Raw genomic sequence first — 5,934 nt, 5'->3', positions numbered from 1 at the left:
CTTGATCATTATTTAGTAGATCCGATCCGTTATGATTGCTCCTTGTTCTTCAAGGATTAGTTTAATATCTGCATAGTTAGACCTTACAAACGGGTTGAAGGATCCAGTGGCGCGTAGGGTGTAGTTTGCTAGCCCTAGATAGGATATTCCGGGGATCAACCTCGTGTTGGTTTTTAGGCCTTGTCTAGGGTCGGCTTACGATCACCGTGCGTGGCCGCCAGGCTCAATCACGAGTAGGATGTTCCGATTATGTGGTGAAAACCCTAGATCGTAGTAGGTCGTTTTAGCTTTATTTTGATCAAGCAGGACCACCATATATTCGTACACCTCGTACGGATCATGGGTGGATCGGCTCTTTGAGCCGATTCACAGGACAACCTGAGAGCCGATCGAGCCTCGTATTTAATATTTACGTGTATGCCATGCAGGAAACTAAGCGAGGCACATCCATCACCTTCCTGACCAGGTATAGGTCAGGTGGCACGCCCTTGCACCAGCATCGGACGTGCGTGCCGAGTCTTTGCGGGCCGTCGCTCGGAGGGACCAGGGCCAGCCGCAGTCCTGGGAGCCTCCCGGCTCTACTGTGTTGCCCGTCGCTGCTCGCCGGTGGGTTTCTGACCGCAACAGCCTTTTATTACAAACAGGTACAAACATGAACTGAGGCATAGCCCAGTGGTTGGGATGGGTTGATGCATCCCCACCCACCAAGTTTGAATCTCTGTATTCGCAATTTGGTGTTATGCACACAATCACTTCTAGTAAAAACAAAACGCATTGGGTTTCTTCCCCTTAAAGCCAAATCATTTTCACAAACAGGTAAACATACAGTGTAATCTCCATTGTTTGATGTCTTTAGATGGTTGTAGGCTTGTAGCATAGTGAAGAATAAAAGGTACAAGAATTCAAAGCTGAAGTGCAATAAAAAAAAAGAAAAGAGTTGTACACCTTCATACCAGGTTTTCATCTGTCCAACCTTCATGTGCACGAACCCCAGCTCGGTCTTGCTTGAAATACCTCTGTCCTATAGTAATCTAGGCAGGGTTGTAGCTCCGAGCTTAATTATAACTAGACCATGATGGCGGGCGTTACCGCGCCCGTCCATTTTTCCTATAGAAATAAAGGAACTTATGTAAATCCTCCAAGATGGATTAATAGTACTCGTATGGACCATCAGCGAAGAACTTCCAACTACATGCTGCTTTTCTGATCCTACTTCCACGATTCGACCAATAGACCCTGCTTGTACATGTCATTTAAAAGTGTAGAATTTAGCCAAACAGATAATATGGCACTTAATCTAGAATAACTCAAACTTAATTGAGGTGACATACAGCTGACTAAGATTGAATATCATGCATGCTTCCTTGTTTCTGCACATGCTTTATCGATCCGGCAAAGAGTTCTTCCATTGCTCCACGGATGGAGCTTGCAAGTTACAATACACTATCCAGTTGGAAGCACAGATGGAACAAAAATGGCATGCATGTTTTGTGTTCTGAGTGTTACCTGCTGATTCATGTAGATCGATTCCGTGCTAAATTTCTCTCCTTCAGCATTACCACCACCAAGTAAAGTGAACCAACAGCTCGATTCAAGGAATCACTAATTCAGTGGCTTTAGTATACAAATGGGGTTCCAAAAAGAGTAGTTAGGAAGCCGCAAGACTTCAGGCACCTACTTTAAAGGGCAGTGATTCTCAAATCTATAATAGTTGTACAGGTCCAACACATATTTAGAACATCCAAATTAAGGGAAATCAGATAATAAGTTAAGGAAGAGCAAATGATCTGAGAGGGAGGCAAATGACATGGCAATCGGCACCAAATCTGAGAACTACACATATTTTGTATCTCTTTCAAGCACTACATGGATATTAATTACTCAAACTACAGTTGAACAGGGGTTCTCGCGCTGCATGCCTGCATATCTTCACAATAGAACAAAACGTATTCCATGTCGCAAAAAATTGGTTATCATGATTTTTTTTGTACAGAATATACTCTCCCCCCATCGATTAAATGTTAAATGTTCAGAACATGGCCAATGCACATAAACTGTAAATGAAACATAAAATTTCTGCTTAAGTAGTCGTAACTATATAATTTATTTATTGGTAGTAATAAGAAAATCTACAGAGATAGCATCTGAAAAAAATTCAACCATCCATACTGAATTGTAATCAAGAACAGCGACAAGGGAGAAAATCTTTACCAGCCCTCCCTGAAATGAAACTGCACCCAAACTCCCACTTCAGATGGCGTTAACAGAACCTGCAAAAAATAAAAAGATAAGGAACGAAATAAATCCTCATTAATCTCAAAGTAGAACCGGGAAGAAGACCTCAGGCCATACTCAATTTCAGAAACATATACATCTCCATGATGGATTGATGGGGACTTGTGGAACTGTGGAAGATGCGTGGTTGCAACGGCGGAGAGGTGCAAGCGGCGAAGAGGTGGGGCAGAAACTCGTCTTGATGGAATCATGGCCCTCACGAGCACTTCTGCTGAATCCACGTACGCAGCCTCCTCCTGAATATCGCTATCGCCAAGGATTAAGCTTACATCCGTCCACCGCCAGCTGCTGGAAAGTGGAAGGTAGAGCGGGAGCCAAGATCCCAAGACCGATTGAGTGCTGCCACAGAGCTAACCTGCAAGGGGGAGGAACTTCAACGCCACCTCCACTGTCGCCACCCGAGCACGTATAGGATATGGAAGCCGAGCTGCCTCCCATCTCTGCCCCGTCGGCCTCGCATCGCCCGGTGAGTCCTCTGGTAACGAAGAGGCGAGGACAGCCAAAGCAAACCCATATTTTCTTACATCCCGCACGAAAGGCCCAATTAGCCCAGTTAACGAGAGATCGCCCAGGCCAACCTTTGGAGTAGCAGCCCAGTAACGATGGGGCGCGTGGCATGGTAAAGAAAGGGCACAGAAACGCGAGCAGATGATCCGGGACGTTTGACGGTCGAATCGGACGGATCAGAACGTCAAAACGCTGAGAGGGCTCCTAGATGGTTGAATTTTACTGTTACTTAATTAGTGTTTTGTCTATGCATGCACTTATGCATATTAATTAAGATTTCTTCACAGGCTCTTCTTTTCCCCTTGTTTCAACTCCAAAGCAACTGGGTGGCCGGAGTCCTATCGGGAAGGATAAAGCTCCCGTCACAAGATGAAATGATGGAACATGTCGCAACATTTTACAGGGAGATGGAGGCTGACGTATTCCCCAAAAGAAACACTCATAACCTAGGAGCATGCACGGTAAATACGGCCACACTTCCCCTTTTCATATACATAAAATAGGCAATGATGGCCGACTTAATTTTTTTAATTATTAATTTTGGCATGTAGTATAAGTACGAAGACTGGGTTGCTGAGAAATGTGGGCATGAGAAGATTGAAGGGTGGAGAAAAGAGATGTTCATTGCGGCGCTAAAGAACTTTGCTCATCGCCGTGAGAGCTACCAGGATGAATGGGACGACGACCACCTGTTACCACAAGCACACCGAGATTTTGCCAAGTATTTGTGACTGATTTTCGGATATAATTTTATTTGTCTTCCATGTAGTACTTCTTGTTCATGTTCACCTTTGTCCATTATATGAAACAATTAATATAAGAATGCCTTTAATTTGCACATGAAATGCGAAAACTTTCTCAAAATTATATGTCAGTAGTGTTCCATTGTCACACTCGGCTTGTTATATCGTGGGTCTGTGTCAGCCCTCAACGTATTGTTTTACTGTACACTCATGGTTTTGTTAGTTTAAAAACTTTGATGGTTTCGACGTTAAGTATGCATGTACGTTGGGTGAAAAACTAGATTCAGATCAGGAAATATCGTCGCACATGCCTCACTCCGTTGCTAAACCTTGTGGTTTGAAATTTGGCTTTGGGATACAAAATAATGTATTTCGATTTTATTTGAAAAGAAGAATTAAAAAATTGATGGTTGACTTTGATCTGGTGCTACTACTACTATTTAATTGTCTAGCTGCTTGGACTTTATTAATTTTGCGATGATAATAAAATAGTTCAACTAGTCGGACCATAACAAGCTGAATTATGTGGCCGACCCGTCCTGTTGGGTAATCACCTTCATTAATTACTTTGGGTTTGCTAAAACTAAGTTACTAGTGCTCATTCAAGTTCTACACCGTTCAATTTCATCGGGATTCATGTATCTAAAGTTGTAAGTTGAATAACACATCTATAATTTTTTTTTAGTTTTAAGTAGGATTGCATCTAAGAAAAAGGGCTTCGAACTGTTAGATTTGCTTTGCGATTTATGCTAGTCATAAATTGTAACATGGATTGCATCCGAGATTTGATGACATCATCTTATTCTCATTCAACCGAGAATTAGCGGCACCCTGCTTACTTATATGTCCTGATTTGTTAGTAATGCAAGCCTTCGGTGCATATGTAAAACAGAGGAAACCATTTCAGCCACATGCGAAATGCATGTTACTACTAGGGTAGAAACGTGATGGGCCAGCTGAAGGATAACGTTGCATAGAAAAAAAAAATTTCCTACCGCGAACACGCAATCCAAGCCAAGATGCAATCTAGAAGACGGTAGCAACGAGGGGGTATCGAGTCTCACCCTTGAAGAGATTCCAAAGCCTACAAGAGGAGGCTCTTGTTGCTGCGGTAGACGTTCACTTGCCGCTTGCAAAAGCGCGTAGAAGATCTTGATCACGATCGGTTCCGGCGCCACGAACGGGCAGCACCTCCGTACTCGGTCACACGTTCGATTGTTGATGAAGACGACGTCCACCTCCCCGTTCCAGCGGGCAGCGGAAGTAGTAGCTCCTCTTGAATCCGACAGCACGACGGCGTGGTGTCGGTGGTGGTGGAGAAGTCCGGCGGAGCTTCGCTAAAGCTACGCGGGAGTTATGGAGGAGAGGGGGGCGGCTAGGGTTTGGGAGGGGGTGGCCGGCCTCAAGGGGGTGCGGCCAACTTGTGGCTTTGTGGTGTTTTTGAGGTGGCCGGCCCCCTCCCCCTTGGCCCTCATTATATAGGTGGAACCCCAAGAGTTGGTCTCCAAGTCTTCGAATAAGACCCGAACCAAAAACCTTCCATATGAAGGGGAAACCTAGCCAAGCTAGGACTCCCACTAGAGGTGGGAGTTCCACCTCCCATATGGGGGGGTGGCCGGCCCCCTAAGGGGGAGTCCACTTGGGACTCCTCCCCCACTAGGGTTGGCCGGCCATGGAGGTGGAGTCCCATGTGGACTCCACCTTCCTTGGTGGTTTCTTCCGGACTTTTCTAGAACCTTCTAGAATCTTCCATAGAACCTTCCGCGACATTTTAATTCACATAAAATGACATCCTATATATGAATCTTATTCTCCGGACCATTCCGGAACTCCTCGTGATGTCCGGGATCTCATCCGGGACTCCGAACAAATATTCGAACTCCATTCCTTATTCAAGTACTACCATTTCAACATCCAACTTTAAGTGTGTCACCCTACGGTTCGTGAACTATGCGGACATGGTTGAGTACTCACTCCGACCAATAACCAATAGCGGGATCTGGAGATCCATAATGGCTCCCACATATTCAACGATGACTTTAGTGATCGAATGAACCATTCACATACAATACCAATTCCCTTTGTCACGCGATATTTTACTTGTCCGAGGTTTGATCTTCGGTATCACTCTATACCTTGTTCAACCTCGTCTCCTGACAAGTACTCTTTACTCGTACCGTGGTATGTGGTCTCTTATGAACTTATTCATATGCTTGCAAGACATTAGACGATATTCCACCGAGAGGGCCCAGAGTATATCTATCCGTCATCGGGATGGACAAATCCCACTGTTGATCCATATGCCTCAACTCATACTTTCCGGATACTTAATCCCACCTTTATTGCCACCCATTTACGCAGTGGTGTTTGGTGTAATCAAAGTACCTTT

This window comes from Lolium perenne, chromosome 4, assembly GCF_019359855.2.
Source record: "Lolium perenne isolate Kyuss_39 chromosome 4, Kyuss_2.0, whole genome shotgun sequence".
NCBI lineage: Eukaryota > Viridiplantae > Streptophyta > Magnoliopsida > Poales > Poaceae > Lolium > Lolium perenne.
Note: the sequence above shows the minus strand (reverse complement) of the source record.